The sequence below is a fragment of the Haematobia irritans genome, chromosome 1 (assembly GCF_050003625.1).
Source record: "Haematobia irritans isolate KBUSLIRL chromosome 1, ASM5000362v1, whole genome shotgun sequence".
NCBI classification, from domain to species: domain Eukaryota; kingdom Metazoa; phylum Arthropoda; class Insecta; order Diptera; family Muscidae; genus Haematobia; species Haematobia irritans.
In genome coordinates this window covers 74,833,933-74,857,214 of record NC_134397.1, presented here as the reverse complement: position 1 = coordinate 74,857,214, position 23,282 = coordinate 74,833,933, and the positions used below count along the sequence as shown (strand labels likewise).

The 23,282-nt window shown below is 35.4% G+C and overlaps 1 long non-coding RNA gene across 1 annotated transcript; it reads left to right on the top strand.

Annotated features, from left to right (window-relative positions):
• Positions 1–21,954: 21,954 nt before the first annotated feature.
• Positions 21,955–23,204, top strand: LOC142239178 (uncharacterized). The gene is made up of 2 exons (XR_012722945.1): positions 21,955–22,547; positions 22,605–23,204. It is a non-coding gene; the product is annotated as an uncharacterized LOC142239178 (long non-coding RNA).
• Positions 23,205–23,282: the final 78 nt, after the last annotated feature.

Here is a 23,282-nt window from a genome sequence, read left to right as displayed (position 1 = left end):
AGTATATGACCACTAACACCCATGCCAAAATTGGTCCATATCGGTCTATAGTTATATATAGCCGATCCCCAAAAATAATCTACCAAAATCTTATTTCTATAGAAAATTTTGTCAAAATTTTTTTAATATAGAAAATTTTGTCAAAATTTTATTACTATTAAAAATTTTGTCAACATACATTTTATTACTATACCCAACAAAACTTATGATTACTGGTGATACCTTCACCTTTTGTGGAAAATCTTACTCAGACTTTTCACCATTGTTGTCGTTGTTGCCATCAATCCTTGTAGTTGCTTTCTTCGGTTGGTGCTATTCGTTTTGGTACAAAAACTAATAATTTTACTCATATTTAAGTGGGATGAATTCCCCAGACCTTCATTGGATTTTATTTCTAACGAAAATTTTGTCAAAATTTATTTCCATAGAAAATTTTGTCAAAATTTTATTTCTATAGAAAATGTTGTCAAACTGAATTATTTACGTATTTAATCGGCCATTTTTTGTTAAATATATACCCCGTATGGACTATCTTACAATTTAAAAGACGGTGTTAAGAAGTTTTAAGATATCTTGCCATCGGCAAGTGTTACCGCAACCCAAGTAATTCGATTGTGGATGACAGTCTTTCGTAGAAGTTTCTACGCAATCCATGGTGGAGGGTACATAAGATTCGGCCTGGCCGAACTTACGGCCGTATATATTTGCTCATTTTCAACAAAATAAAAGAGAAATGAAAAGTTTTCATGGTCACAAGATTGTGATGAGCATTTAAAAAGGGAACAACTGGAGCATCGACAGCATCTGCCAAAACAGGGACATAAATCTCGATTTTTTTAAACCAACTACGCGATGATCGGTGCAGACAAAATTTGGTGGAAAAAAAGACAAGAAAGTTAACATCTTTATAATGACTGTTCAAGGAAAGGGTCTACACCATGAAGTCAGTTTTGTTGTTGTTGTTGTTTTCTTAAATTTTTTTTATGAAGTTCATGGTTAGAACCTTAGAGGCAAGATGATCATGAAATTTACACGTTTCCCTAACAAGTGAAATATTGGTCTCGGCCAGTCACATTCAAGCCATGAAATTTTGTTTATTATTTATAGAGCTTAAACCAATGAAGAAAAAGCAGTATAACAAGTGGCGGTTTTTTGATAAAGGCGCCAAGTCTTCGATTTATGGGTATTGATTAAAAACACAAGAAGAAATTTTGTGAATAATGTATTTTTAAAATTAAAAAAAATATGTTAAAGGCAATCAAAGCGATGCTACAAATCCTTAAAATAGGATTCAAACTATACATACACTGAGAAAAGTATTGGCCTATTATGAAAGATTATGCCAATACTTTTCTTAGTGTATGTATACACGTACAGAAAAAACATGTCTGGGCATGGTTGCCGCATCTATTTAATGCTTATCTAGAGTATGTAATTGCCGCGAAAACCGTGTATTTTGTCTTTTTAAAAATAATTTTCGAGCGGAGAAAATGTATGCTGGCAATAAGCATTTAAATGGTTCTCAAATGCCGCAAACAGGTTCTATTATTTAAATGATAGAATTTGATACCATTACATGGTCGGGAAAATCATGTACCTGACCATTCAATTTTTTTTTATTTGTTTGCAGGGAAAAAAGTATTTTTATAGATTACGTATAGACATGTCTAGAACCATTACATGGCCATAAAGATCATGTACATTGTTTTCGTGACCATTTAATTTTTTAATTTTTTTTGCAGCGAAAATAATTTTATAAAATCATTGAGCAGGTACACACGATTTTCATTTTGCGCTTCAGTCGTGTGTTGTGTGTTTCTTGGAATGGACGGAAAATACGGAATTACTGTGTTCATTTATTTATTCAGAAGTGGTACGTGGTTTAATGTGAACACAATAAAGGAAAGTGTAATTTAAAACAAGTAAAGAAAGTCTAAAGTCGAGTGGGGCCGACTATATTATACCCAGCACCAATTTGTAGATCTAAATTTTCGATACCATATCACATCCGTCAAATGTGTTGGGGCCTATATATAAAGGTTTGTCCCAAATATATACATTTAAATATCACTTGATCTGGAAAGACTTTGATAGACTTCTACAAAATCTATAGACTCAAAATTTAAGTCGGCTAATGCACTAGGGTGGAACACAATGTTAGTAAAAAAATATGGGAAACATTTAAATCTGAAGCAATTTTAAGGAAACTTCGCAAAAGTTTATTTCTGATTTATCGCTCGGCATATATGTATTAGAAGTTTAGGAAAATAAGAGTCACTTGTACAACTTTTCGGTAAACAGTGGCGATTTTACAAGGAAAATGTTGGTATTTTGACCATTTTTGTCGAAATCAGAAAAACATATATATGGGAGCTATATCTAAATCTGAATCGATTTCAACCAAATTTGGCACGCATAGCTACAATGCTAATTCTACTCCTTGTGCAAAATTTTAATTAAATCGGAGTAAAAGAGTGGCCACTGTGGTCATATGAGTGTAAATCGGGCGAACTATATATATGGGAGCTATATCTAAATCTGAACCGATTTCAATAATGGCACACTTCACTATAGTACTAATTGTTCTTCTTGTGCAAAATTTTAAGCAAATTAGGGTAAAACTATGGCTTCTGGGGCCATATAAATAATATATATATATGGGAGCTATATCTAATGGCGATTTCGATTGGAAAAAAAGTGCAACATTCTCCAAATTGATTGCAAACTATGAAGGACACTCTCATAGATTTTTGATCCTGTATCTCTCACAATATTATGAGTTAACAAAAACTTTGGAATGACACTATCATTTGAGCGAAAATACAACGAGGGAAGAAGTAGTGCAACACCAGGGCAACATATATTTTGCGAAACGAAAACGCCATAAATCTATTCTGAGCCAAAACACATACTTATGCCAAATTTGAAGTCGATTGGACTAAAACTGCGACCTAGACTTTGATTACAAAAATGTGTTCACGGACAGACGGACATGGCTATATCGACTCAGGAGCCCACCCTGAGCATTTTTGCCAATGACATCATGTGTCTATCTCGTCTCCTTCTGGGTGTTGCAAACATATGCACTAACTTATAATAACCTGTTCCACTGTAGCGGATGATTGCAATTGAAAAATATGTATCTGCTTTCTTTTTCAAGTTACAATGAAAAATGATTATTTTATGAAAGCTCTATATAAAATTCAAAATTTGAATTGTATGACAAAATAAGAAATGTTAATAATGTTATTTAAAACTAAATGAACAAAGTAAGTATATTGTACAGTAACGTAAAGTAAAGTCCCTACACACAGTGTGGCACAGGATATAAAAATTTTCAGAACTCTAGCCACTCATTCGCTGATACAACAAAAGCTTGGTTGAACATTATGGACCACGCAAACCCGAAAAATTCTTTGGTCAAAATGAGGTTTTCTACATTAGGTTTACCACTTACGGGGCATACGTATTATACCGTCGTAAATGTATGTGCCTGTCCCTGAGTCGATATAGCCATGTCCGTCTATCCGTCCGTCCGTCTGTCTGCGAACACATTTTTGTAATCAAAGTCTAGGTCGCAATTTTAGGCCAATCGACTTCCAATTTGGCACAAGTTTTTGGTTTTGGTCAGAATAGAACCCTATTGATTGTGGAAGAAATCGGTTCAGATTCAGATATAGCTCTCATATATATCTTTCGTCCGATATGCACCTGTATGGCCCCAGTAGCCAGAGTTTTACCCTGATAAGCTTGAACTTTTGGACAAGGAGTAAAATTAAAAGTATAGTCAAGTGCGCTAAATTTTATTGAAATCGGTTCAGATTTAGATATAGCTCACATATATATGTTTTAACCTTGTAAAAATGAGTCCAATTTTCCTATACTTCTAATACCTATCTGTCGACCGATAAATCATAAATACACTTTTGCCAATTTACTTCAAAATTAGTTCAGATAAAAATATTTCCCATATTTTTATTCCATCCACCATAGGATCGGGGTATATTAACTATGTCATTCCGTTTGTAACACATCGAAATATTGCTCTAAGACCCCATAAAGTATATATATTCTGGGTCGTGGTGAAATTCCGAGTCGATCTGAGCATGTCCGTCCGTCCGTCTGTTGAAATCACGCTAACTTCCGAACGAAACAAGCTATCGACTTGAAACTTGGCACAAGTAGTTGTTATTGATGTAGTCGGATGGTATTGCAAATGGGCCATATCGGTCCACTATTACGTATAGCCCCCATATAAACGAACCCCCAATTTGGCTTGCGATTGCTCTAAGAGAAGCAAATTGCATCCAATCCGGCTGAAATTTGGTACATGGTGTTAGTATGTGGTCTCTAACAACCATGCAAAAATTGGTCCACATCGGTCCATAATTATATATAGCCCCCATATAACCCGATCCCCAGATTTGGCTTGCGGAGCCTCAAAGAGAAACATGTTTCATTTGATCCGTCTGAAATTTGGTACATGGTGTTAGTATATGGTCTCTAACAACCATGCAAAAATTGGTCGAAATCGGTCCATAATTATATATAGCCCCCATATAAACCGATCCCCAGATTTGAACTCCGGAGCCCCTTGGAAGAGCAAAATTCATTCGATTCGGTTGAAATTTGGTACGTGATGTTAGTATATGGTATCCAACAACCCTGGAATTGGTTTATATCAGTCCATAATTATATATAGCCCCATATAAACAGATTTGACCTCGGGTGCCTTTTGGAGAAGCAAAATTCATCCGATCTGGTTGAAATTTGGTACGTGGTGATAGTATAAGATATTTAACAACCATGCCAAAAGTGGTCCATATCAGTCCATAATCATATATAGCCGCCATATAAACCGGTCACGAGATTTGGTTTTGGAGCCTCTTGGAGGAGCAAATTTCATCCGAGTCAGTTGAAATTTGATACATTGTGCTAGTATATGTCCGTTAACAACCATGCCTAAGTAGGTCCATATCGGTCTATAGTTATATATAACCCTCAGATAAATCGATCTCCAATCACACAAAAATTGGTCCATATCAAGGTCTTCATTCTATATAGCCCCCATATTTCACTTCTGGCTCTCTACGTACCGTGCAAAAGTCCATGTCGATTCGTAATTATTTGTAGACTTACCTATACATAACTTTTTTGTATAATATATACTACGTATGGACTAACTCACAATTTAGAAAACGATGTTAAAAAGTTTTAAGATACCACAACCCAAGTAATTCGATTGTGGATGACAGTCTTTCGTAGAAGTTTCTACGCAATCCATGGTGGAGGGTACATAAGATTCGGCCTGGCCGAACTTACGGCCGTATATACTTGTTATACCCTGCGCCACACTGTGGAACAGGGTATTATAAGTTATTTTTTACTAAAATTGTGTTCCACCCAAGGGCATTAGCCATCTTAAATTTTAAGTCTATAGATTTTGTAGAATCTACAAAGTGGTGGACTTACTTGGACGTACTTGTTTTTACTGACTTAGTCTTCCTAGTTTGATTAAAAAGTTAATTGTATCAATTTATTAATTGAAAAAATTTTCAACTTCAATCAACATTTTAATTGGAAATATTTTGGTGAAATTTTTTTCCAATGAAGCATACGGTATTTATGTGGGTATGGCATAAATTCTCGTGGTAAGCAGTTTTTCACATAGTTTCTATTGGTTTGTGGTTAAATACATGCGTCATTTGCTAATTCGGTCATTGGGTTAGCTTCAAAGATGTTATAACATTGTTCGCTGGGTTAGCGGCAAGTTGATCTTTACACTCTCCCATTAGATGTGTTGATAGATGATGATGGCAAAATTGTTTATGATGGCTAAAACCTTGCAAACATAAAGAATGTCGGTGTAAAACAACACTCATGTATCATGATTGGCGTGTAATAACATCGAACACAATGCAAGGGTACGTGCAACGCAACGCACAATTTACGCACCAATGCATTCCGTAAAGGATCCATTCTTTGCCTTGTACAAAAAAACCAAGTGTTATGATCTCTAGACCTTTCTTTGATATGGAGGATAATGCCCCTTTAGCCATGAGCCACCGTAACATGGTGAACATCCATTTTTGTTTGTTTTTTTTTTTTCTAAATAAAATAATAACCAAAAATTGTTTGGGGTATTCTTCACTGGAAAAACAAACTGATAAATCATGGCAAGAATATGAATTTCCAAAAAATCAATTGCAAATTCCTCAATTTGTTGTTCTTCGTTAATGGCTAGCAGTGCGTTTGCTGCAGAATGTCTGCTCAATGCAGCTCAAACATTGCATGCTAATTTCCAGAAACATTTGGTTCAACAGGTTAAAATCACCTGGCTCGTGTCCGCGTTCCTTCCTACTCCGGTTTCAGTCAACTCAGTCCTCTATCTCTAACTTCATCTGCTCTGTTTTGTTGGCTTTTGGGAAAAACGAGATGCTTTAAGTAAGCGCTGAAGCGGCCGCACTGGTTTTTATTTGGGACTTCTTGTCGTGAGACTCTTGCGGGGATCGTGAAAAGGTGAAGCACTTTCATTAGGAATTCATATGCTGTTGTCCCAAAGATGTTCCAGTATTTGCTTTAATAGCACTTCCTGTTCTATTACCACGTCTATCGCTTTATGCGAATGGCCTGTATGTTTGCCATGGCAAGGTAGACGCCGCCGTAGACACACCGCTCGTTTCATTTGCAGGGTAGTTGGACTGGCATGTGTACTGGCATCAGACGATCCATGGAATCTGAGACAACGGCAAGGTAAACTCCTGCAAAAAAAAAAATAAATTAGTTTTCCATGTTTGTATTGTCACTTATCACCGCAAAATGCTTGTTTTCTATCAAAGAATTCCTCATGTTCTGTAACTGTATTCGCTGGCGTGTTTTGAATGGGAAGTAATCCCATATAGCATAGAATAAGGACCAATAATAGCTGACAGATTTATTCCAGTGGCAGATCAGTTTATTGTTTACAAGCTTACAAAAGCATTTTGATTTATTGCATTCAGAAATAAAGGTAGAGCCAACCAGAATTAAAATGTGAGAGCCAGAGTTTAAATGAACAAGCAATGGTTCTCGTACCATTTGCTCGTTTCCGCGATATTGGCAGTATTGCATGGCGTACAAAAAGTGAAGGTCAACATATCCCGACAACGAATGCAACACATATTGAAAAAAAAAAGCTCGGAAAAAAAACCATTGAAGTTCCGAAAAGCAAGATAAATACTTATACTGGTAAGAGTCAAGGAGTTACTTAGCTTGCAAGAACGTGGCCAGTTACCGAACTCGATTTTCTACGACAATAAGCCTTTAAAAATTGAGCGTATTGTGAACAAATAAAATGTCGGGTTTACAAAGGGGCCAGCTAAAGATGTACACCTTCGATTGCCCACCAGAACTCTAGCGCTACCGTTAATGTGGACCGCCGCAACGACCGATGATCGACCCTCGCTCGTATTCATCAACCATGGAGTCAAAACAAATTCCAAATATTATCGGGAAAATGTCCTGAAGACAGTATTGAAGGGAGTTTCCACGCTTCATTTTCACCGCACAATTACCACCAAAATCACCCGACTTTTGCGCAAGGGTCATTTTGATTAGGTAAGAAAGTAAGGTTGACACTAAAAAATACGATCACCTTTAGACGGCTTTTGCCGGGGAATATGCCAAAATAATGAGCCATTTTCGTTCACTTTGTGATTGCTGTCTCGGACGTTTAAGGCCATAATTCATGTCAAAGGTACCAAATGCGAAGAAATTTTGGAACCATAAAATTAATAAACAAGTGAGTAAAGTAGAAAGTCGGGCGGGCTAACCCTAAACTACCAGTCCTCAATTAGGCAACATAAGCATTTGTTGGCAGAGAATGAAGCCGCCGAGTCGCGCCGCCGATTTTAGCCGTCGCCGACCCGTTTTTAGCATTCGACGCCGCCGCGGAATATGTCGACTCACCTCGACTCAAATTTAGCCGCCAATTAATCGAAAATATTGATTTATATCAGAAAAATTTAATAATATTTGTTATAGTTTTTGCCAAAATTTTGAACTTTCCACCTTCAATGAATTAGTATCAAGTTGCTATAATAGTTTTACAAAAATTTAGCTCAAAAATTTGAATGAAATGTAAATTTGATTGTAGGATTGGTTGTACAACTAATCTCATTACAATTCGGAAAACTTCAAATTGATTTTATAATAGATACTTTTGCGCCGCCGAATAGATAATTTTTTATCGGCTTAGCCGTGAAACCGCCGCCGACAAAAATGGGTCGGCTTCATTCTCTGTTTGTGGGGTATCAATGACATAGGTTTGAATTTCAGTTTCTAAATATTTGTTTGTTTGCAGCAAAATTCCTCTAATACACATTATATTTATATAAATAAAAACATATATTTGTAAATTATTTATTTATTAATTTTTATACCCTCCACCATAGGACTTTGTCATTCCGTTTGTAACACATCAAAATATTGCTCCAATATTGGTCGTTGTGAAATTCTGAGCCGATCTAAGCATGTCCATCCGTCCGTCTGTTGAAATCACGCTAACTTCCGAACGAAACAAGCTATCGACTTGAAACTTGGCACAAATAGTTGTTATTGATGTAGGTCGGATGGTATTGCAAACGGGCCATATCGGTCCACTTTTACGTATAGCCCCCATATAAACGGACCCCCAAATTTGGCTTGCGGATCCTCTATGAGAAGCAAGTTTCATCCGATCCGGCTGAAATTTGGTACATAATAAAAGTATATTGTCTCTAACAACTGTGCAAAAATTGGTCCACATGGGTCCATAATTATATATAGCTCCCATATAAACCGATCCCCAGATTTGACCTCCGGAGCCTCGCGGAAGAGCAAAATTCATGCGATTCGTGTGAAATTTGGTAAGTAGTGTTAGTATATGATCTTTAACCACCATGCAGGAATTGGTTCATATCGGTCCATAATTATATGTAGACCCCATATAAACCGATCCCCAAATTTGACCTCCGGAGCCTCTTGGAAGAGCAAAATTCATCTGATTCAGTTGAAATTCGGTACATGGTGTTAGTATATGGTCTCCAACAACCATGCCAAAATTGGTCCACATGGGTCCATAATTATATATAGCCCCCATATAAACCGAGCCCCAGATTTGACCTCCGGAGCCTTTTGGAGGTGCAAAATTCATCCGATCCGGTTGAAAATTGTTAGGTGCCGTTAGTTTATGGTATCTAACAACCATGCAAAAATTGGTCAATATCGGTCTATAATTATATATAGACCCCATATAAACCGATCCCCAGATTTGACCTCCGGAACCTCTTAGAGAAGCAAAATTCATCCGATCCGGTTGAAATTTGGTACGTGGAGTTAGTATGTGGTCTCTAACAACCATGCAAAAATTGGTCCATATTCGTCCATAATTATATATAACCCCCATATAAACCGATCCCCAGACTTGGTTTGCGGATCCTCTAAGAGAAGCAAATTTCATCCGATCCGGTTGAAATTTGGTACGTGGTGTTAGTATATGGTCTCCAACAACCATGCAAAAATTGGTCCATATCGGCCCATAATTATATATAGCTCCCATATAAATTGATCCCAAGATTTGACTTCCGGAACCTCTTGGAGGAGTAAAATTAATCCGATTCAGTTGAAATTTGTTACATTGCGCTAGTATATGGCCGCTAACAGCCATGCAAAAATTGGTCCATATCGGTCTATAGTTATCTATAGCCGATGGCCAATCACACAAAAATTAGTCCATATCGCCAAAAATAATCTACCGAAATTTTATTTTTATAGAAAATTTTATCAAAATTTTATTACTATAGAAAATTTTGTCAAAATATTATTTCTATAGAAAATTTTCTCAAAATTTTATATCCATAGCGAATTTCGTCAAAATTTAATTTCTATAGAAAATTTTGTCAAAATTTTATTTCCATACAAAATTTTGTCAAACTTAATTATATACTATTTAATATACCGCGTATGGACTAACTTACAATTTAGAAGACGGTGTTAAGAAGGTTTAAGATACCTTGCCATCGGCAAGTGTTACCGCAACCCAAGTAATTCGATTGTGGATGACAGTCTTTAGTACAAGTTTCTACACAATCCAGATTCGACCTAGCCGAACATACGGCCGTATATATGTACTTGTTATGAATAAAATTTAAGCAACCAAATTATTCAAAAACTTAAGTTTGATGAGATGATCACATTTGTGATCGTTATATGGTCTAATTTTTGTTTCAAAAATATAGTACGAAACATGGCACAAACTATGCGAAACCCTATCGTAAAAGAGCGAAAGCTTTCCATAAAATGTACGAAACTATTCCATAAAAACTATGCACAGAAAAAAATTTCACGAAAATTTTTCCAATTAAAATCTTAATTGAGTTTTAAAAAAATATTCAATTAAAAATTTAATTGATTCAACAAATTTTTTAATTGAAACAAAAATCAATCACACAAATTAATAGTATCAATTAATTTTTTAATTAAATTTAAAAAATTAATTGGATCAATTAATTTCGTGATTGAATCAGAAAAAAAAAAATTTTGTGTGTGAAGAATAAAAATTCGCCCAAAATTTTGTACATTGTGCACTTTAATGAAATACATATGTAATTGTAAAACAGTGACATATTTCCTTATTTTTACGAAGAGAATTCTTTCGGAATAGACTATGTATGTATTTATTTCTTATATCTATTTATGTATTTCTTATCGCTGCGATTTGAGTGATTTTTTAATTGAAACTTCTTCAATCACGAAAATGATAATATCAATCACAGAATTAATTAGGAGTAAAAATACACTATGACCAATTAAAAAATGTTATTCGGCACTTAATTGGTTCAATTAAAAATTTAATTGATTTTTATTGAAAAACACAATTATTTTTTTAATTGCGGCAATCAATTATTTATTGTGTTATTGTTTATTTATTTATAATTAATTTTGCCTTAGATGAAATAATTTTCTTGTAATTTTACATGAGTTTATAATTTCTTACGAATTTTCCATAAGAATTTGAATTTTTTGTTTAGATTAGAGTCAAAACTTAATCAACCAGAGAATAGTATGTAACTAATTATTTCCGAATGAAATTTTCAATTATATTTTTAATTGGATATTTTGTTTTAATTAAAATATTAATTGGGATAATTAATATTTTAATTGAAAATGTAAAAATTGTCAATAATTTTCTTAATTGATTTTAATTTTGAAATTGGTTATAAATAAAATAACTAATAGCGTCACACCCCAAAGTGATAAAATACTGGTGTAAAATATAACAATTTTTTTTCAGTATAGACTGTGTAAGTTTTTGGAAAATGAGTAAGTTATTGGAATATTGGAATATTTTCCCAGTGCTTGAAGCAAAAAATACCTCTCTGTCATTTCTAGTTCGATTGATTAGCTATACTTCCTTCAAAACACCCCACTACATCATGTACACCTAACATTCATACACGTGTAGAGTGTGGTGCATAGGTGTGGGGGTACCTACAATGACAATTATTTACGGTGTAAAAAGTATAATGAACGGCATGTGTAGGTCCATCGTACGCATTACGTAAATCTGATATTCTGGGCAGAGGCAGCAAACTTCTATGGTAAACTAGCGCCGCGACATCTTCCTTTAGTCGTCTGCATTTCCCGAAATATATTATGTAGATATGTCCATAGTGTCTTCATTTCTATGGGATGTTGAATTTTGGCATTTCTAATGGCTCCAATGGATCAGCGAAACAAATCTCTGAGGTAGTTTTTTTTGCGGTGGTCAGGTTATTTATCGCTGCTTTATTTTGGCTTAGCTCACGTGCATGCTTCTTGTAATTTGCAATCAATTTGGCAAAGTAATTGCCTTAGCTGCAATTTGCCGTTTCAGCCTAATACGAGGGTGTTGGAAAAAATTTTGCAACATAAATTTTTCTATCTGTGATTGTAACCATTTCAAACTTATGTTATTATATAAGATCAAGTATATACGGCCGTAAGTTCGGCCACACCGAATCTTATGTACCCTCCACCATGGATTGCGTAGAAACTTCTACGAAAGAATGTCATCCACAATCGAATTACTTGGGTTGTGGTATCTTAAAACTTTTTAACATCGTTTTCTAAATTGTGAGTTAGTCCATACGTGGTATATATTAGACAAAAAAGTTATGTATAGGTATGTCTACAAATAATTACGAATCGATATGGACTTTTTGCACGATACGTAGGGGGTCGCTCATGTGGAGGCTATATACAATTATGAACTTGATATGAACCAATTTTTGTGTGATTGGGGATCGAGGGCTATATATAACTATAGACCGATATGGACCTAGTTAGGCATGGTTGATAACGGCCATATACTAGCACAATGTACCAAATTTTGCTTCTCCATAAGGCATCGGAGGCCAAATCTGGGGATCGGTTTATATGGGAGATATATATAATTATGGACTGATATGGACCAATTCCTGCATGGTTGTTGGATAATATACTAACATCATGTACCAAATTTCAACCGAAGAGGATGAATTTTGCTTTTCCAAGGGGCTCCGGAGGTCAAATCTGGGGATCGGTTTATATGGGGCCTATATATAATTATGGACCGATTTCGACCAATCTTTGCATGGGTATTTGAGGCCATATATTAACACCACGTACCAAATTTCAACTGAATCAGATGAATTTTGGTCTTCCAAGATGCTCCGGAGGTCAAATCTGGTGATCGGTTTATATGGCGGCTATCTGTAATTATGGACCGATGTTGACCAATTTTTGCATGGTCATTAGAGACCATATACTTACACCATGTACCAAATTTCAGCCGGATCGGATAAAATTTACTTCTCTTAGAGGCTCCGCAAGCCAAATCGGGGGATCGGTTTATATGGGGGCTATATATAATTATTGACCGATGTGGACCAATTTTTGCATGGTTGTTAGAGATCATATGCTGACACCATGTACCAAATTTCAGCCGGATCGGAAGAAATTTGCTTCTCGGATGAAATTTGCTATACGTAAAAGTGGACCGATGTGGCCCATTTGCAATACCATCCGACCTACATCAATAACAACTACTTGTGCCAAGTTTCAAGTCGATAGCTTGTTTCGTTCGGAAGTTAGCGTGATTTCAACAGACGGACATAGGTTAAAGTGGCAGCCCGATTAAGATTCAGGCTCACTTAGACTATTCAGTCCAGACGGACATGCTCATATCGACTCAGAATTTCACCACGACCCAGAATCCCAAAATACATCAGTATATCACTCTGGAAATATGGAAGGAATACACAGAAGAGGTGTAGGAATTATTGTTCAAAATCACATTGCAGCATGTGTGATTGGATCTTATCCAATGTCAGAAAGGTCTATGATTATAAAAATTTCAGCAAAGCCCCTGAATATAAACATCATACAAATATATGCTCCTTCATGTGATCGAAACAGCGACGAGGTTGAGCATTTCTACGAAGAAATATCCCAATTACTAAAAATGACGAAATCACATGAAATAACAATAATTCAAGGCGACTTCAATGCCAAAGTGGGCAATGACGAAGTAGATGCCGTAACAGGAAGATATGGACTCGGCGAAAGAAATGAAAGAGGAGACCGACTGATTCAATTCTGCCAAGAATTTAAAATGACCCTAACCAACACACTTTTCCAATTACATCCCAGACGACTCTACACATGGAGATCACCTCTAGACAACAGAAGGAATATCGTTCGTAATCAGATTGATTACATACTCATCAACAATAGATTTAAAAACTGTGTAACGAAATGCTCTACATACCCGGGAGCTGATGTACCATCCGACCACAATTTATTGATGCTCAATATGCGAATCAAAATAGCACGAATCCAGAAAGGAAATAAGAAATCTCACAGGATAAATACTGAGGCACTCAATAACCCATCAACCAGAAACGAGATGAAGGAGCAAATCAACAACAAACTCGAATGCATCGATATAAATGATGTAGAGAATATATGGAGCAACGTCAAAGATACTATGGCTAATGTAACAAGAAGTTATCTTAGAAGTCATAATAGAAGAACTCAAGAAGAATGGATGACAGAAGAAATTATGGAGCTTCGTGCGGAACGAAGCAGGTATAAAAACGTTGACTTTGAACGTTACTGGGAAATAAACAAAGAAATACGCATAGCAATACGAGCTGCAAAAAATGATCTCCTCAATCAAAAATGCCGAGAAATTGAATATTTGCAGTCCATACACGATGACTACAATTTACACAAAAAACTTAAAGAAGCTTCCGGAGTGTATAGAAGGATATCACCTGCAGTGCTTATAGATGAGAACAATCAACCGATTTTCGAAACATCACAAATAAAGAACCAATGGAAGAAATATATTGAAAAACTGTTTACCGATGAGCATCGCTCCAGATGTGAACACAATTGGAGTGCCAACATAACAGGAACCCCAATCACAAAATCTGAAGTGGAATACGCTATTAAAATACTAAAAGATAAGAAAGCAACCGGTCCTGACGAAATCCCTTCTGAAATTTTAAAACTCATAGATGGAAACAACATCTTACTCATTGTTCGACTGTTTAATTATATATACGATACAGGTCAATATCCCAACGAGTGGCTAAATTCAACCTTTATTGCAATACCAAAGAAATCTAATGCCAAAAAGTGCTGCGAATACAGGCTTATTAGCCTTATGTGTCACACTTTAAAAATATTTTTAAGAATAATACACATGAGAATATACTCCAAATGTGAAAGTGCTATGGGAGAATCCCAATTCGGCTTCAAGGAAGGTATGGGTACCAGAGAAGCTTTACTGTCAATCCAAGTGCAAAGATGTTCAGAAAGATGTGTATATAGGTTTTATAGATTATGAAAAAGCATTCGATACAGTCCGGCATGATAAATTAATTGAAATATTAAAAAATATTGGAATAGATGAAAAAGAAATTCGATGCATCCAAAATCTATACTGGAACCAAACTGCAAGAATTCAAATAAATGGTGAACTGACAGAGGAAATTTCAATATCTAAAGGAGTCAGGCAAGGATGCATATTATCACCGCTCCTCTTTAATATTTACTACCAGAAAATATTTCAGGAATCATTAGAGGGAGAAAGAATTGGTATAAAGGTGCAAGGCAAAATTATAAATAACATACGTTATGCAGATGATACCACAATCATTGCTAGCAGTATATCTGGTCTACAAAAACTTCTAGACAAACTCACACACACAAGTGAATCATATGGCCTCAAAATAAATATCAGAAAGACAAAATACATGGTTGTAAGTCGAAAACAGCGTATAAACGAATCAACACTGAAAACCAAAGGTGAAATGGTCGAACGGGTCAAAAACTTTAAATACCTTGGAGTTCTATTAAACGACCAATGGAACACAAGTAACGAAATTAAGCACCGCGTGGAGATGGCCAGAGACGCATTTTGTAAATACAAAAAGACACTCACAAACCACGAACTAAATCTCGCAACGAAAATACGATTCGTCAAATGCTATATATGGTCTGTACTACTGTATTCAGTGGAGACCTGGACCATCAAAAGTGCTGACGAGAAAAAAAATGGGGCATTTGAAATGTGGATTTATCGACGAATCTTGAAGATACCCTATACTTCCCACACTACAAACCAGGAAGTTCTGAGACGAATGCATACCGACAGACAACTACTAAACACGGTCAAAAGAAGGAAAGTCGCATATTTGGGTCATCTAATGAGAAATGACAAATACAAATTTGTACAATCTATATTAAAAAGTAATATTGAAGGACGCCGAAGCAGAGGCAGAAGAGAAATGTACTGGCTTAAAAGCATTCAAGATTGGACAGGATACAGGGATGAAACAAATACAATACATGCTGCTAAGAATCGAGAGCTGACACAATTACTATAAGAAAATGAGAATGGAAAAAAAAACACAATGTAACATTGTATGATCGCTTTACATCCGAATATCGGATATGCAAAATATAGAAGAAGAAGAATACATATTTTATGGGGTCTTAGAGCAATATTTCGATGTGGTACAAACGGAATGACAAAGTTAATATACCCCTATGGTGGAGGGTATAAAAAAAATCGAGCATAAGTTTGGCCAGACCAAATCCTTAACACCCACCACCATGGATCAAGTATAATAGTTTTCTTCCTTCAACTATAATAGTTAACTTCCAATGTGGGCAAAATTTAAACGACCTTAAGTTTTCACTTCTGAGAGGTTTCACTGTATATAGTATTTCAGGTGGATTTGATGGTTCATACTCCTTTAAATGGATGGGTTCAAATTAGTACGGTTTCCTAAGTTAAATTAAAATGTTTGTTTGAACTTTAGAGGAATCTTAACTTTTTTGTTCAAGGGCACAAGAAAATTCGAAGAAATAACACCATGAATGAGTACGAGAACCTAAATTGGGAAATTTTACTTCTAATTGTGGTTATTTTGGAAGATCAGTGCGCCTTCTGACCGGTGTAGATAAGGGGTGTATCAAACATGTAACGATACACTACGGGAAATTGGTGCAAATTTCCACTCACGGATACATCTCGGAATGGAATTTATTCTTAAGGGGTTGTCCAAGACTGGTTCATGCGTACCTGTCTATGAGGTGGTCTTACTAAACTGTCCTTTGGTATAAATTCAAGTCTTGTCCTAAAGTATAAATTTACCCCGTCAATAAGAACGCCATGCTAAAGTGACCCGTCCCTTCCATACGGTTTGATCGTGGGGTTGGTCCATTTCCCGTAGGATATAATCCAAAATGCCATTTCTCTTTATGGACATAAAATACCTCTAGATTTCTAATTTCAGGCAAATTAGATGTCTGGATGTCCCAGAAATAAAATCGGGAGATGAGTCTGTATGAGGGCTACAACAAACCATAGACCGATACACACCATAATCGGCGAACCTATTCATGACCATAAAATTCTTTTAGTTTTCCAATTTCAAACAAATTTGATAAAAAATACGGTGCCTAGAAGCCCAAGAAATCCAATTGGCAGATCAGTCTATATGGGGACCCTACCAAAACATAGACCACGATGAAAACCAATTCGGCACCTGTCTTTATGTATCTAAACTACCTCTAGATTTCAGATTATTGGATAAAAATTGCATAGCCTGGATGTCCCAGAATTCAAATCGGGATAGGATCTATATGAAGGCTATATCAAAATATAAACCAATAGTTTTCATAAGTGGCCACCGTGGTGCAGTGGTTAGCATGCCCGCCTTGCATATACAAGGTCGTGGGTTCGATTCCTGCTTCGACCGAACACCAAAAATTTTTCAGCGGTGGATTATCCCACCTCAGTAATGCTGGTGACATTGCTGAGTGTTTCAAAGCTTCTCTAAGTGGTTTCACTGCAATGTGGAACACCGTTCGGACTCGGCTATAAAAAGGAAGTCCCTTGTCATTGAGCCTAACATGGACTCGGGCAGCACTCAGTGATAATAGAGAAGTTCATCACTGTGGTATCACAATGGACTGAATAGTCTAAGTGAGCCTGATACATCGGGCTGTCACCTAACCTATCATATAAGTGGCGCCCCAAGTTGTGGATATAAAATACCTCCAGATTTCCAATTGCAGGCAAATCGCCTAAAAAATTGAGGCACGGTTACCACTCGAACCAAAAATAATCTACCAACATTTGAAGAAAACTTTGCCAAATTACGACAAAATAAAAAACTCTTATTTTGCAGTGTTTGATCAAATTTTTGTGGTTATTAAGAAAATGTTGCTTCGAAATAAATGTTTTATTATTTTATTCTAGAAGTTTATTTTTTATTTTATGATAACTCCTAGTAACGACAATTTATTTGAATCCATTGAATTTTAAATCTGCCGAAGTTATAACAGTTTTTAGCTTGCATCACCAAGAGAAAGTTACAACGACTACAAAAAGGGGAACTTTGATAGTAAAACCAAAATTATTTTTTTGTAAAGATATTGACTTTATATGAAATTTTGTCAAAATTGTATTTTTATAGAAAAAGTTGTTAACATTTTATTTCTATAAAAAAAATTCCTTATTGCAGAAAATTTTTCAAAATGTTCTTTTTTATAGGATTTTTTATCAAAAAGTTATTCCTATAAAAATTATATTCCTACATCATTTTTTCACAATTTTATATCTACAGAAAATTTTATAATTTTTTTGTTTGTAGAAAATTTTGTTACAATTTTATTCCTATAAAAAATTTTGTTTCAATTTTATTTCTATAGAAAATTTTGTTACAATTTTATTCCTAAAAAAAATTTTGTTTCAATTTTATTTCTATAGAAAATTTTATCACAGTTTTATTCCAATAGAAATTTTTTCTCAATTTTATTTCTATTAGAAATTTTAGCAAAATTTTATTTCTGTGGAAAATTTTGTCACCATTTTTTCTATAAAAATTTTACTTTTATAGAAGAAGTTTTGTCACAATTTTATTGCTATAGAAAATTTTGTCATAAATTTATTTCTATATTTTTTATCACAATTTTATTTCTATAGAAAATTTTATTTCCATAAAAAATTTTGTCAATTTTATTTCTAGAGGAAACCTTTAGAGTACTTCTTAGTTGGAGAGGAAGGAGCCACCGTGGTGCAATGGTTAGCATGCCCGCCTTGCATACACAAGGTCGTGGGTTCGATTCCTGCTTCGACCGAACACCAAAAAGTTTTTCAGCGGTGGATTATCCCACCTCAGTAATGCTGGTGACATTTCTGAGGGTTTCAAAGCTTCTCTAAGTAGTTTCACTGCAATGTGGAACTCCGTTCGGACTCGGCTATAAAAAGGAGGTCCCTTGTCATTGAGCTTAACATGGAATCGGGCAGCACTCAAGTTCACCAATATGGTATCACAATGGACTGAATAGTGTTAAGTGAGCCTAATACATCGGGCTGCCACCTAACCTAATCTAACCTAACAGGTTGGCTGATAAGTCCCCGGTCTAACAAAGAAAACACACTTTTTTTGTCAAAATTAGTTTTTATTATTCAACATAGTTCCCTTCAAGAGCGATACAACGATTATAACGACCTTCCAATTTTTTGATACCATTTTGGTAGTACTCCTTCGGTTTTGCTTCAAAATAGGCCTCAGTTTCGGCGATCACCTCTTCATTGCAGCCAAATTTTTTCCCTGCGAGCATCCTTTTGAGGTCTGAGAACAAGAAAAAGTCGCTGGCGCCAGATCTGGAGAATACGGTGGGTGGGGAAGCAATTCGAAGCCCAATTCATGAATTTTTGCCATCGTTCTCAATGACTTGTGGGACGACGCGTTGTCTTGGTGGAGCAACACTTTTTTCTTCTTCATATGGGGCCGTTTTGCCGCGATTTCGACCTTCAAACGCTCCAATAACGCCATATAATAGTCACTGTTGATGGTTTTTCCCTTCTCAAGATAATCGACAAAAATTATTCCATGCGCATGCCAAAAAACAGAGGCCATTACTTTGCCAGCGGACTTTTGAGTCTTTCCACGCTTCGGAGACAGTTCACCGGTCGCTGTCCACTCAGCCGACTGTCGATTGGACTCAAGAGTGTAGTGATGGAGCCATGTTTCATCCATTGTCACATATCGAAGAAAAAACTCGGGTGTATTACGAGTTAACAGCTGCAAACACCGCTCAGAATCATCAACACGTTGTTGTTTTTGGTCAAATGTGAGCTCGCGCGGCACCCATTTTGCACAGAGCTTCCGCATATCCAAATATTGATGAATGATATGACCTTTGATATCTTTAAGGCCTCCGCTATCTCGATCAACTTCATTTTACGGTCATTCAAATCATTTTGTAGATTTTTTTTATGTTTTCGTCGGTATCCACCTCTTTCGGGCGTCCACTGCGTTCACCGTCCTTCGTGCTCATTTCACCACGCTTGAATTTTGCATACCAATCAATTATTGTTGATTTCCCTGGGGCAGAGTCCGGAAACTCATTATCAAGCCAAGCTTTTGCTTCCACCGTATTTTTTCCCTTCAGAAAACAGTATTTTATCAAAACACGAAATTCCTTTTTTTCAATTTTTTTGACAATGACAAAAGTTGCTTCACAAAAGACGTTCTATCTCACAAACTAATTGACTTACAGACGCTAGCGACGCTAGCTTACTAGCGACGTCATCTATTTGTCGGACCGGGGACTTATCAGCCAACCTGTTAGTTGGAGAGGAATATTTTGCAAAATCAAAACTGAAAACATCAAGAATTTTGCGGTTCTACCAAACGGGGAAAGATCTACCAATCTACCAAGGAGTCAAATCAGCAGATCGGTCAATACGGGAGCTTTTCAAAAATATAAGCCGGCAGACATTTTATTCGGCAAATCTATTTGTGCTAATTTGTAACGGTGATATCAAGACTTTATCTCAAGACGCTTTTGGAGAAAATCGTCTAAATATATCAAAAAAATTTTCCAAATTCCAAATGTCATGAAAATATAAATACATACATTGAAACTTTTCCCTCTCACCCACGTTGTGGATGTTATTAAACTCGCCATGACATATTAACGATTTCAATTTACTTATGAGAATATTCCTATCAGATCTAAAACACGAAAAGGGAAAATTTATTTGTGTGTTTGTTGTTTTTTTTTTTGTTCATCATACACTGCCATTGGAAGAATTTACAGCCTATAAGATATGATCAATGACTTCTTTTGGGCATACATGAAGTCAGTGTGCAGAATATATTGATATTCTTTTGCTATGCTCTTATTTGCCCATATGCCGATATGGTCTTATCAGTTGTGCTCATTTAAATCTTGCACTTTGGCGGTATAATCAATCATGGGAGTCATCGTAAGGATATCAGACGTCAAGGACACATCTATCGATGTATCATCGATACAAACAAAATGCATGTGCGACTTAGGCATTGCTCACTTTATCGCACTAAGTATTTAGACGTTCTCCCCATTTGGCGGAAAAAACAAATCTTTCCTAATCGCCTTAGCCATTCCATTAATGGCATCTGGTTGAAGGCTACTTGGAATGGAAACCAGCACAGATATATGGTGGTGGAGTACTCTTTGTGGTAAAAATCCCTTGAAACACAGATGGTCTAACCTGTTAGTTCTTGTCGCACTTGGATGTACTTTGTTTGAGGCATTAAATTGATATCGTTATAATTATAGCCGACAATCTTTTTCCTTAGCTGACCAATATAGATGGCGCTGACTGATATATGGTTGATCGATATGAAGATAAAAGGATATTACTTAAGGTAAAATTTAAATTATTTGCATTACTTGTATAAAAAAACTAAAAATACTTAAAATGCAAATGGTGCAAGCTCTACGTAGCATAAATGATAATTTTCCGTCATAGAATGGGTAATACGAGGGCTGTTTTTTATATGGCGGTATAAGAGAACAATAACAAATATTAATAATCGAAAATCGCTTCACTATTTTTCAAAATATTCCCCATTAAGATATCTATAGTTTTGCATGCGTTTCAAGCAATTGTTGAAGCACTTTTACCATTCTGATTGAGGTATCTCCAAAACATACATTCTAAACGCACCAACTGCTTCTTCAGGTGTCGAAACGTTGAACGAAAACCGTTGAACTCTCATTTTAGTTTTTACGTACCGGAATAAAAAGAAGTTATTCGGTGCCAACCATGCGGCGGATGACCATAATGTTGGAAATTTTGATTACTTTTGACTACTCGTTACTACTCGTTACTTTTGAATTGAGTACTCGTTACTTTAATAAAAAATTCAAAAAAGACCATTTGTACTCAAATTTTTAATGCGTTCAATAAGTGGGAAATTTAAATTAATTTGTCTGAAAAGTTTCAATATGACATTTTTGTTTTTGTAACTACCTTACTAAATATGCCTTAAAATGTAATTTTATTTTTTTGTTTTCTAATCAAATCAATCTAATCTAATCAAAATATTTTATACTTCAAATATTGATAGAAATGTTCATTCGATATATGACAAACAATGTCAACCAAATCAAATCCAATATTATTGCTGCCTATTCAACACCCAAAAGTCCAAAAATGAAAACAGTTGAAGTTTATCGTTCCTGTTCAAACGTATAAAGTCGACTTAACGAAATGCATTGAGCCAACAATTCAAACTTAACGAAATGCCCATGGTCTTGTAAAATTTTGTCACGTCCCCTGAGAATATATCCTTTGCCACCATGAAACCATGAATGAATGCTCAATATCAGGCAGGAAGAAACTTAGAAACTATTGCAAATTTCTAAATCTGAACGGATATATGAACTAAGGATGCATCCTCCATCCTGCATAAATCCTAAATGTGGTACCTTGAAAGCGGTAACATTTAAACATCCCATTTTATTTGCATTTATCCCATTTTATTTGCTGATCTATGTTATGGAACCATTCGACGAACCATTCCTTCATTTCGATCACAATTTGATGGCTACGACTCGAATTTTGTGGTTTTCAAAACATCTTTATGCCGCGTAGAAATATAAAAATACGGAAATTGTTTGGAAATTATTTGAAATTATATTATTTGGTAAGTTAAAATGGAATGAAAAGTTAAAGAATTCTCTAAACGCATATTTATTTGCAGAAAACTAATATCTTTGGATGACACATTTTTGGAAGCATTCAGAAGCTGATCGATGAAAAAATATGGTGTCTCATCGACAAGTGAAATTTTCCACAAATCTTTCAAAGTGCAACCAATGGATGGATAATCTATCCTTTTCCATATCTACTAACTACACCTAGAAAACAAATTCGTTGCCTCAACCGAATTATTTGCTGTTTTGGGATAATTATTTTATTATTATTCAGCTGTTTTGGGAATCCGAACGAAAGCATTCGTTTCGGATATGAGAAATTGGTTGTTATTTATATGGTTTGTTGGTGCAACCTCCCACGATGTTATTTATTGTTACCCTGACCAATTGTTAGATATACTTACCAAATTCCAATATTAAATGAAAAGGGCAGATTATATTGAGATTATATAATTCAATTTTCCGTACATATTACAGTTTTTACAAATATAAAATTATAATTCATAGACTTATACTTACCAGAAATGTCCTCCTTAAGTCTCTAGATATAAATACAGATCTCTGAAGTAGTTCTAGAATTTTATGTGCTTAATACAATAAAAGTATTTGTGTTGGTTGGTGTATGAAGCCTGCAAACTTTATGGAAACTTTTGTAATATTCCTTTTTTATAAATCGGTGCGATACTTACCTTAAGCCAAATTCTATTCTATGGGATAAACTATTC